General features: G+C 41.5%; 1 long non-coding RNA gene across 1 annotated transcript; it reads left to right on the forward strand.

The window, feature by feature from the left end:
* Positions 1 to 28: 28 nt before the first annotated feature.
* LOC146698823 (uncharacterized) lies at positions 29 to 1,045 on the forward strand. The gene is made up of 2 exons (XR_014922724.1): positions 29 to 449; positions 578 to 1,045. It is a non-coding gene; the product is annotated as an uncharacterized LOC146698823 (long non-coding RNA).
* The last annotated feature ends 9,302 nt before the right edge of the window (positions 1,046 to 10,347 follow it).

Raw genomic sequence — 10,347 nt, forward strand, 5'->3', positions numbered from 1 at the left:
ACACTGTGGAGAAGAAGGGGACTGAAGAAAATATAATCTGATCAAACATTATTCAGCTTTAAATATTGTTCAGCTTTAAAGTTACTGTGCAACTGTGTAATAAAAATGTGCTCACAGCTTTAAAGTTACTGTGCAACTGTGTGCTCACGACTTTGGCCTTGAGAGCGATAAGAAGCGATCGCCTCATCCTGCAGGTGGAAGATATCTGCAAGCGAAGAGGCTAGAACACCCAAGGCCGCTTTCCTTTTATGGAGTTGTTTTTCTGCTAATGCAGCACTTTCCTCACAACCCCCTCCTGTAAGTTTTAGAGAATATATACCCATCCTCACAGCAAATATGAGGAATCTCCTGATGTGAGCTGTGTTGAGAGATTGTCTCTGTCTCAATAAAAGTTCACTGATTCCCCATCTGCTGCAGGTGTCCGGTTGTCTTCATTCTCCGCCAGCCTGGTTAAGTCAATTCCTCCTTAACATCTAAAAGAACCTATTTAATGAAGGAAGACGGGTTCACTTTGTGTTTAATATTATTCTATTGCTGTTGTTGTTTTTTTATATCCTTCAATTGGCGTCACGAACAGGATCCGCTCCAGGCCAAACTGGAACGGGTGGGAGGACATCGGCAGTGGTCTGAGTGAACGGAGTTTGGACAAAAGCTGTGTGCACACAAAAACAAGGTAAGCAGACCTTTTATTTCTGCTATATTGAACATTATAAAAATACTTAGTGTCCAAACTCCTAGTAATTCATAACCAAAATTGTCTGGCTTACTTAAGGCTTGTTGAGAATCAGACAAGTGAATAAGAGATAAGTGAATAAGAAATAAGTGAATAAGTGAATAAAGATAAGAGTGAACTGAGGTCTGACCACGGTTGCAGCCGACGGGTTGCTCTCCGGTGTCGGATAAATACCTCAGTGCAGGTCTGGGACCTTGAAAGTGTTTATTAGTAACGCCTTTCTAAACAAATTAAAAGGTTAAAGGCCTTGAGAATATTTTTTAGTAATATTCTCTAAACTACAGAAGGGTTAGGAAGGCCCAGAGGACTTTATTAGAAAAGATCCTCTAAAACTTAAAAAGGAGAAGTACTGGTTGGAGTCCAAAGGAGGGGTCCCTTTGATCAATAGGAGAAAACGGATCTCTTCTTAAAACCCCGATGATTTTAGTGTTTTAAATGTTTTGATGTTCTGTTTGATATTGGACACACATAAATACACGCTGAATGCTTGCTGTGGAACACTGGGCAGGACAGTTTGGTTCTCCGTTGTTCACAGATTACACAATTAAAGGAACTAGGTTCCTCTTTTGGTTAAAATAATACACCACACATAGAATTTTTTTACACATTTATTACATACATAAGGAGGGTAATGAGTGACTGCAGGTAATGTATGAAGTGTGAATGAGACGTGTGAACAAGGTGACAACCAACTAGCACCCCTATCAGGAAGCTCTAGGCAAGGTTACCCGCCAGACTCCGGTTTGGTAGAAGCCTGGTAACACCTGAAGGGATATTTCAGTGCTGACTCACCTTTAAAGCAGCGCCCCAGCTGTTAGTGCCTAACAGAGGCAGAAACCCAGCTGGCCCAAATTCTCCTTTAAAATCAATAAATAGAACATAAATTACCGGTGTGTGTAAATAAGTTGTATAAATCTGTTAGATCTGAAACTCCTGCTAAAAAACTTCCTCTCTACAACTCTTTTCTCTTCTCTCCCTCTTTCTCTCAGTTGGGATTCTGTGTGTGTATGTGTGCTGGAGAAATAAAAAAAAGGAAAAGGGTCTCTCTCTCTGTCTCTGTGAGAGGAAAAAGGTGGGGGCCGAGTGAGCCCGCGGGGCCGAGCGGGTCCGCGGGAGCGAGCGTGTATGCTGTATGAGGAAGAAGGGAGTGAGAGGGAGCGAGTGAAAAGAGTAATCGAGTATTTGGTGATTTTTTATTATTTCAGAGGCACTGGGTAAGAGTTTTGACTTTAGCTGTGAGAGTTGTGAAAAGAGCAGGTTTTTCTTTTGTTGTAGACTGTGAGTAATCGGTGTTTTTTCTGCCTATTGTGCTGCGTGGAAGACACAGAAGTGTAGAAATGTTTGTGGTTTATCTTTGTTTGACGTTTTATATAGAGTTGGTTGATTCAGGGTGATTTCTCCCGTTTAAGGGAGGAGTTGCATTGTGGTTATGTTAAAGCTTTGCTGTAGGGGTATGTGTGTGATTTTGTGCTGGCTTCGCATGTTTAAATGGATGCATAGAAGTTTGTCAGTGAGAAATTGTTATGGTGGGGTTTTAAAGTTAGTAAAGAGTCAAACAACGCCCACTGTTTTAAAAAGGCCCAAAACATCATAAAAGACACCTCACATCCTGGCCACTCCCTGTTCGAACTGTTGCCCTAAGGCAGACGGTACAGGGCAATCAGAGCAAGGACTAATAGACTCAAACACAGCTGTTATCCAACTGCAATAACACATCTGAATACTACAAAAATGTCCACCATGCCACTCTTGTGTTAATCTATGCACGGTCTGAAGCATGACGGTGGGAATACTTAGTATTTTAAGTAGTCTATCTATTTTATTGATTGAATTTTATTGTTTTTTTTATATTTGATATTACTAGGGATGATGCAATGATCGGGGACCATTCTTAATGTCGTCGGTCTCATGACAATGACAATAAAGTTTTTGATTTTGATTCTGATTCTGAAATACACCCTCCTCAAGAGTTCAATGATTTAGGCAGTTATGTTTATACAAATACTAAATGTATGTTTAGTGTCTTCATACAGGTGTTTTTTCTTAACCTGGAAGCCTGAGTACGGCAGCAGAAGACAGGCCAAGCTTTGGCTAAAATTCACGGCTGGACACCAGAGTTGTCCTCACCCCTCCCGGTAAAACAAAAAAGAGAGAATGTAGTTTGAGGCGGGTTTTTCTCGCTGAACTGCTCTGGGTGCTGTGTCCCTGAATCTCACCAGTGTTAACCTCTGGCGGAAGACATGGAGAAAAGGAAAAGATGTTCCTGGTAAATCACTGAAACAAATAAAACCACACACAACCAGAGAAAGATATGAGAAGGGTGAGGAACAGACACATGTGCGTGTTAGAGAAATGCCTCGTTTGAGAAAAAGTTAAAGTAACCCATATACAGACGCACCCATACATGCAATGAAGAAACAGCTTACATACATGTGCACGTACATGCAAGGTTAAAGTAGCGACACTTAACATACACCTGTTTTTAAATGATATAGTTTATACATTACTGACAATTAAACGCTTTGGGTTGCAGGACAACAACGTAACGTCAAAAGACAAAGACACTGGTCTGAGGATTAAGTGAGGACACGACAAATTTAGTGGTTAAAAGGGTCGACTTGGGACATGTTTTTGTTGATTGTTTAAGACAAATGACTACTGAATGATAGGAAATTCCTTTTTAGGTTTCTAAACAGGATCTTAAGAATTTTAACACGTACCTGTGTTGTCCTGTCAACTTGAGGGGTTATGAGTTGATTATATGGTGAAAAAAAAAAAAAAACAAAAACAAAAAAGGGGGGAGACGAGATCTCGTTGTTTCTCCCCTCTCGGGATAACACAGCCAACACAGCACAGCCAACACAACATCATTTTCCTGTTCGCCTGTTTTGTTTTGTTTTTGTTTTTTCTGAGAGCCGAAGCTGACCTGGACTCCTACCCTCCCCTCTACCATCGTTGCCCTCTCCGCGACCATCTTTGACCCTTTGACCCCTGAAGGCCACAGCAGCTGGACTCACAACAACAACTTGAGGATGTCAACAGTGCTGCAAAAGAGTGATCTCATGCAGCAGAGACGGAGAGCACTAAACCTAAAGCCCGTTTCACTACACGGGGGAAATTCCCAGGCTGCGTCAGCTGACAGAGCTGTGACGAGACGCGCATTAAGCCCGGAGGAAAAGGGACGGTGAGCAGAAGGATGCTGACCTCTGAGAAGAGCCGAACAGCAGAGCTGCAGAAGGCCGTGGAGCAAAGTAAGGACAACATAAACAGACCCAAAGAGGAGGGGAGGACCCTAGGCCATGCGTCAGGCCGCTGGTTTACCTAAACTACAGAACAGGAAGGTGATGAACACAAACATATACCAACACACGAACACACACTTCTGCATGCGCCTACTTAGAATGAAGGGAAACACACACATGAACACTTATGCACTTGTTGAGGGAGTAAAAACTGATACATACCCATGCACTAAAATCAAAATGTTGATTTAATTTACTAAGAAGTGACACACAATGCTCCAGCTGCTGCAATGAAGAATGCTTTACTGACAAAGGCTCAATGCTGCACACAACAAAGTCAAATACAGCATTTGCTATAATAATAAGCCCAGAGGGCATTTGTGTGGTCTGGGGAGCAGAGTCCGGAGCGGTTTGGTTATGAAAATGATGCCCGTGCGAGATATCTGGGGCTTAAGGCCTCGACTTAATTGTTTACTCTACACTAAAAAGAAAAGAAAACACTCTGAGCAGTGGTGCAGAGTGAAAACGAGGAATTAACAGTGTGAGTTTTATTTCAGAGCGCCACGTCATTGTGATGGAGATTTAATAAAGGAGGAACACACGGACAAAGAAGAAGAGAAGGGGGGGGCAGCCCTTGAACGCGATTCCCTGAGGCATTAAAGTTCTGTACTAAATTCTGGTTTCCAGTGTGAGAAAAGTCACGCAGTGCCAGTAGTAGAGCTAGGTTGAGTGATGATTCTAAATTACTGTAAGTAAATCATCGTACACCGTTCAAGTTTCATGATAACGGGGATCTAGACTTTGTTGAACCCTAGGCAATTTGAACAGGTAAAAGTCGAGTGACCAAGTAGCAGTTGAATAAAAGTCATTGAATAAGTGTTGAAATAAACTGGCAGAATTAAGAGAATTAAAACATTTCAAGAGCTCAACTTACTTAATGGTTCAATTTTGTTTCACGAACGCAAAACATATAGGTTTATGAATATGAAAAGGTTGAGGTGGTGTTGATTTGACTCTGTGTAGGTTTAGGTTGGTATTTTTATTGATGGGAAGAATATTCAGTGACAAGTCCTAAGACCCGGGCGTCTGCATTTTGTTTTTGTTATTTTTCATTTTATTTTGTTTTATATTTACTGATTTTTGTTTGTGAATCTTTTCTTTAAGCAGATCTGCACATCGGAAATTACAAGCATTACACGTCGGCGAGAAAATTGTTGTAAGTGAGTTTCTCCGCATTGAAATGGGTTCTGGAGGAAACACTTGTGGGGACAATTAGAAACGAGAGTCCCTGTTTAAAAAAGGATTCAGCGAGGTAATCCAAACTCAAGTTCTTGTTTCTTTTTGAGATGACGTCATTTTGCTGAGTGTGGAAACTAGATGCGACGACAGGTTTCACTATCAGCAAAGAACGGATGAATGGATGAAAGACTGGGAATAAAAACAAACGGACTGACTGGTAAAAGATGACAAGACTTGACCATGACTCAAGGTTAACCACCTCCACCTAGATAGGATAAAAGGGTGGATGAATTTATGTGGGTTTCTTTTACAGGAGTAGAAGGATGACAAAATATTCGAGGATGAGTGAACCTGTAAATGCCATTTTTGTGTCTTGTGTTGCTTACAGAGGTAACTGCGCAGCGTTACCATTTACATTTTCTTCCCTACAGGGTTACAGTTTTAATGTTTTTCTATTACAGGATTTCTGGGCGGATGTGTGAAGAAACGGTGTTTATGGGTTAGGAGTTGGGGATGCTATTACACTGTATTCTGGTGAGAGTGTTGGGGGAGACACACCCTGTCTTGAAAACTGTGATTCTTTTACAGGAAATGTTTTATAGCACCTATGGAATGAGGATGCCTGACTACGGTCAATGTGCTGCTAATGTTTGCTTTGCTTTGGTGAGAGGGGTGCAGTAGAAAACAGACAAGTGACATGAAAACAAGTAATAATAACAAATAACAAATTTGGGGACAGTTTGACCTAGAGCCCACTAACTGGCCATTAGGGGCTCTCTCGCTCTCTCTCTCTCTCTCTCTCTCTCTCTCTCTCTCTCTCTCTCTCTCTCTCTCTCTCTCTTGGAATAACATTGCCCAAAGGGTGAATAAAGCAAATTGTGGCAATAATAGTGATTTAATGATTGGAGAAACCTGAACATGATACTTGTCTGTTGAGCTGAATCGTTTATTACTCTTATGATTTTCCGGTGGGACTATGAAGATTTTTTGGTACAGATTGCAGGTTGTTGCTCTTTAACTCCTAGAACACGCCCTTGGCGAGGTGGGGGGAACTGGACCACCTTTCTCTGCCCCATCATCCTCTATTAGAAGACATCCAAGCTAAGTAAACATGTCTTGGCCCTTTCCCCCTGAAATGACAGGCAGGCAAAGATGTTGCGTCTTTGTTTGCTTCCTGGCCCTGGGTCTCATTCCCATTGGCATAATCCTGATCTGTGAAGGGCCCCCGACACTTCTGACACCTTCAAGTTCAAAAGCTTCGCCCCCTTCTGACAGTCCCAATCTGACAAATGTAGCCCCTAGGGTCTTGCCCACCACTTCCTCTCCAGTTTTGCCCACGCCCGATCCATTTAGAAAGAAACGAGACACGGTTACCTCCTCGCCAACGGATGATGAAAACTCTGATCGTGAGGGTGACGAACATTATCGTCTTTCTCTTGTTTAGATGCTTCTAGAATGGTTGTTTCTCTGTGGTGTTTTGTATTAGGCTTGTTATTGATTGTTTCCCTCACCCACTTCCTCTTGAAGGATATATCTGGTTGAACTGTGTCTGGTCGGGTTGTGAGGGTTAAGCGATGTTCTCAGGGTCTCCGGACTTAAGCCTGAGCGAATGTGCACTCCCACCACTGGATATAGATTGTTTTTTTTCCACACCCCTTCCTCACGTTTTACCATATTCACTTTTGAATGTCCTTAGCAGTTACCGTTCTGGGTTTATTTTACGGTTGATTTATTCTTTCACATTTTCACGTTTATATCTCTCATTATTATAGTATACTCTGTACTCTCCACATTTTTATCATTACTTATGCTTTTTGGTTGCTGAGTTACAAGAACTGTTAATTTTGTGTCACTACCCTGGTTGCACTGACTCGTTGTATCCTTTTGTGCAGGACAGCTGTTACTGCTTTCATGGGGAACCGAGACTGCTTGCAGCCGACCCCTGGGCAGGGTGGTGCCTGGACTCTTTTCTCCTCATCTGCAATGACAGATAAAGACAAATGATAAGACCCGAGGAGTTTTTCGAGCCAGGCTTCGACACGTCTCTGTGTTCCTTTGAATGTTACTTATTTTTGTGTGTTGACCCATTTAAGATGGGTCAAAAGGGGGATTTGAAGAAAATATAATCTGATCAAACATTATTCAGCTTTAAATATTGTTCAGCTTTAAAGTTACTGTGCAACTGTGTAATAAAAATGTGCTCACAGCTTTAAAGTTACTGTGCAACTGTGTGCTCACGACTTTGGCCTTGAGAGCGATAAGAAGCGATCGCCTCATCCTGCAGGTGGAAGATATCTGCAAGCGAAGAGGCTAGAACACCCAAGGCCGCTTTCCTTTTATGGAGTTGTTTTTCTGCTAATGCAGCACTTTCCTCACAACCCCCTCCTGTAAGTTTTAGAGAATATATACCCATCCTCACAGCAAATATGAGGAATCTCCTGATGTGAGCTGTGTTGAGAGATTGTCTCTGTCTCAATAAAAGTTCACTGATTCCCCATCTGCTGCAGGTGTCCGGTTGTCTTCATTCTCCGCCAGCCTGGTTAAGTCAATTCCTCCTTAACATCTAAAAGAACCTATTTAATGAAGGAAGACGGGTTCACTTTGTGTTTAATATTATTCTATTGCTGTTGTTGTTTTTTTATATCCTTCAGGACCAGCACGCTAGCGATACGTACAACGGGGCACGAAAAGTCTTCTTTTACTGTTGTGCTTGGCTGCCATGCTAATGGACAGAAACTGCCGCCTATGGTGATTTTTAAGAGAAAGACTTTGCCTAAAGAGAAGTTTCCAGCAGGAATCATCATTAAGGCAAATGTAAAGGGCTGGATGGATGAGGAAATGATGAAAGGGTGGCTGAGGGAGGTGTATGTAAGGAGACCAGGTGGTTTTTTCCACGCATCACCATCGCTCTTAATCTGTGACTCTATGCGTGCCCATCTCACAGCCGATGTGAAAAAACTAGTGAAACAAAGGAACTGTGAGCTTGCTGTCATTCCGGGAGGCCTGACAAAGGAATTCCAACCAATGGACATCGGTGTGAACCGCCCGTTCAAAGTAAGGCTGCGAGCGGCCTGGGAGCGATGGATGACCGATGGAGACCACAGTTTCACCAAGAGTGGAAGGCAGCGCCGGGCGAGTTACGCCACAATTTGCGAATGGATTGTAGATGCTTGGGCTAACATGTCTGCTGGCACTGTTGTTCGAGCTTTCGCAAAAGCCGGCATCATTTCCGAGGAGCCGCACGGCACGGAAAGTGACTCTGACAGTGAAGAAAGTGAACCTGGCATGTTTGATGGAGATTTAGCGCAGCTGTTCAATTCAGACACAGAGGATGAGGACTTCGATGGGTTTGATTGATGATAAAAATGTGAGTACCAAACTTTGTTTTGCTCCTGCTTTATTTTTAAATATGCACACTTGTATGCTTGTGTGTTGTTGATGATGACCATTACTGGTAATAAAAATGTGAGTAAGGTACCGAACTCAGGTTTGCTCCCGCTTTATTTTTAAATACGCATACGGTACTTGTATGCGCCCTATGATCCAGTGCGCCTTATGTGTGTGTTAAATACAGTAATGGCACACATAACTGAGACTGCGCCTTTTAGTACAGTGCGTCTTATGGTCGTGAAAATACGGTAATATGTTAAGGTGAAGAGGTAACTTAAAGTTGGCAAGTTTCAAGTTCATATGTGTATTTCGACATGTATATATTGTAAAAAGAAAGGTACATGTGTGGTGAGACAGTTAGATTATATACTTGTTAGAAAGTAAGACAAGAAGAATGTTCAGTGTTGGAAAAAAAAAAAAAAAGACATCAAAGTTATTACAACTAAAGTTTGAGTCTAAGGAAAAGGGGGATGTCATGTATTGATATGGCTATGTCTTAAGGTGATGACCTTTTGAACCGGATGTTGTTGTCTGAAGGAAGCCCCGTTAAGTGGCTAGTTGTAAGATGGACAGTGTTCAATAAAGCAACATAAAGACCGTGCTTTATGTCCTGATTCAATTCAGAGTGCTCTGCCTAATTTAGTAATAAGGTGAGCATACAACAAATGGGAAAATAATAATCTATGACCATCTGAGCCACTTTGTGACAGTGCAGCTGAACATTTATGGCCAACTTCCTTTAAAAGGACGGTCCCTTTAGTTTCTGTCTTATAACTAGTTTTACTAAAGACACAAAGCTCGTCGTGACCTTAGAGGAAAAAGCCAGGAGGGTATCTCGTAGTCTCATTCGCCAATATGTGCATAAACATTCTTACTTAGCGGACAAAATAAGTGCGTACACGCAACTTGCACCTTGGCAAACAGGACACGCCCCCTTTCCCCCCTAGAAAGAACACATGGCTGAAGAAAGTAATTTAAGGTCATTTTCAGTGTTACCCGTGTCTCTTTAAATGGGAAATAAATTAACTGTTACTTTATTTATTTCACCGAGGTTTAAGTAAATCACTCGTTTTATCCCTTGCCGTGAGTTAAAGACCTTTGTTTGTGTCTAGCTGACGGTTTAATTGAAATATCTATGTTTACATTTTCTATGTAAACATAGATATTCATTATCCATGCAGATGCGTCTTCTGAGGCACTGCTCAAAAAATTAAGGAAGCACTCGATCATCCCAGTACAACACGGAGTCAGTTAAACTACAGGGAAATCAATCTGTCCTGTTAGGAAGTGTAACCAATGTGAATAGGATACAGAGGTGCAGAGGCAACAATGTGTCAAAAAAAATGAACCTATGAATAATGTCTGGTGTCTAAATAAATTTTAACAGTAAACCACGCAGAGTCTGGCGTTGTCACTCTCTGATAGAACTTGCCATCCCTTTAGTATCACCGCTCATATGGTTAGAAACAGAAGCAGAAGAATGCAGTGCTCAAGAAAAGAAAAAGGAGAACCAAACCTATATAATCAGTTTAAAAATAAAACGTGGCAACAACAAGAAACTGTTGAGTTGTTTTTTTTTTTTATTGTAGTCCATAAAAACAAACAGCAATGATAAAAACAACAGGGTGGTAACCATAATAATAATATTCAATAATGGAAAACAACATAACAATAGACAGTAAGAAATTAAATTAATTTAAGATTGCCATCAACCTCAACACCATCCCATGTACCTAAAAAGCT

The sequence above is a fragment of the Copadichromis virginalis genome, linkage group LG11 (genome assembly GCF_057382275.1).
Source record: "Copadichromis virginalis isolate Kocher_CV1m ecotype Utaka linkage group LG11, C_Virginalis_male_GT1.1, whole genome shotgun sequence".
Taxonomy (NCBI): Eukaryota; Metazoa; Chordata; class Actinopteri; order Cichliformes; family Cichlidae; genus Copadichromis; species Copadichromis virginalis.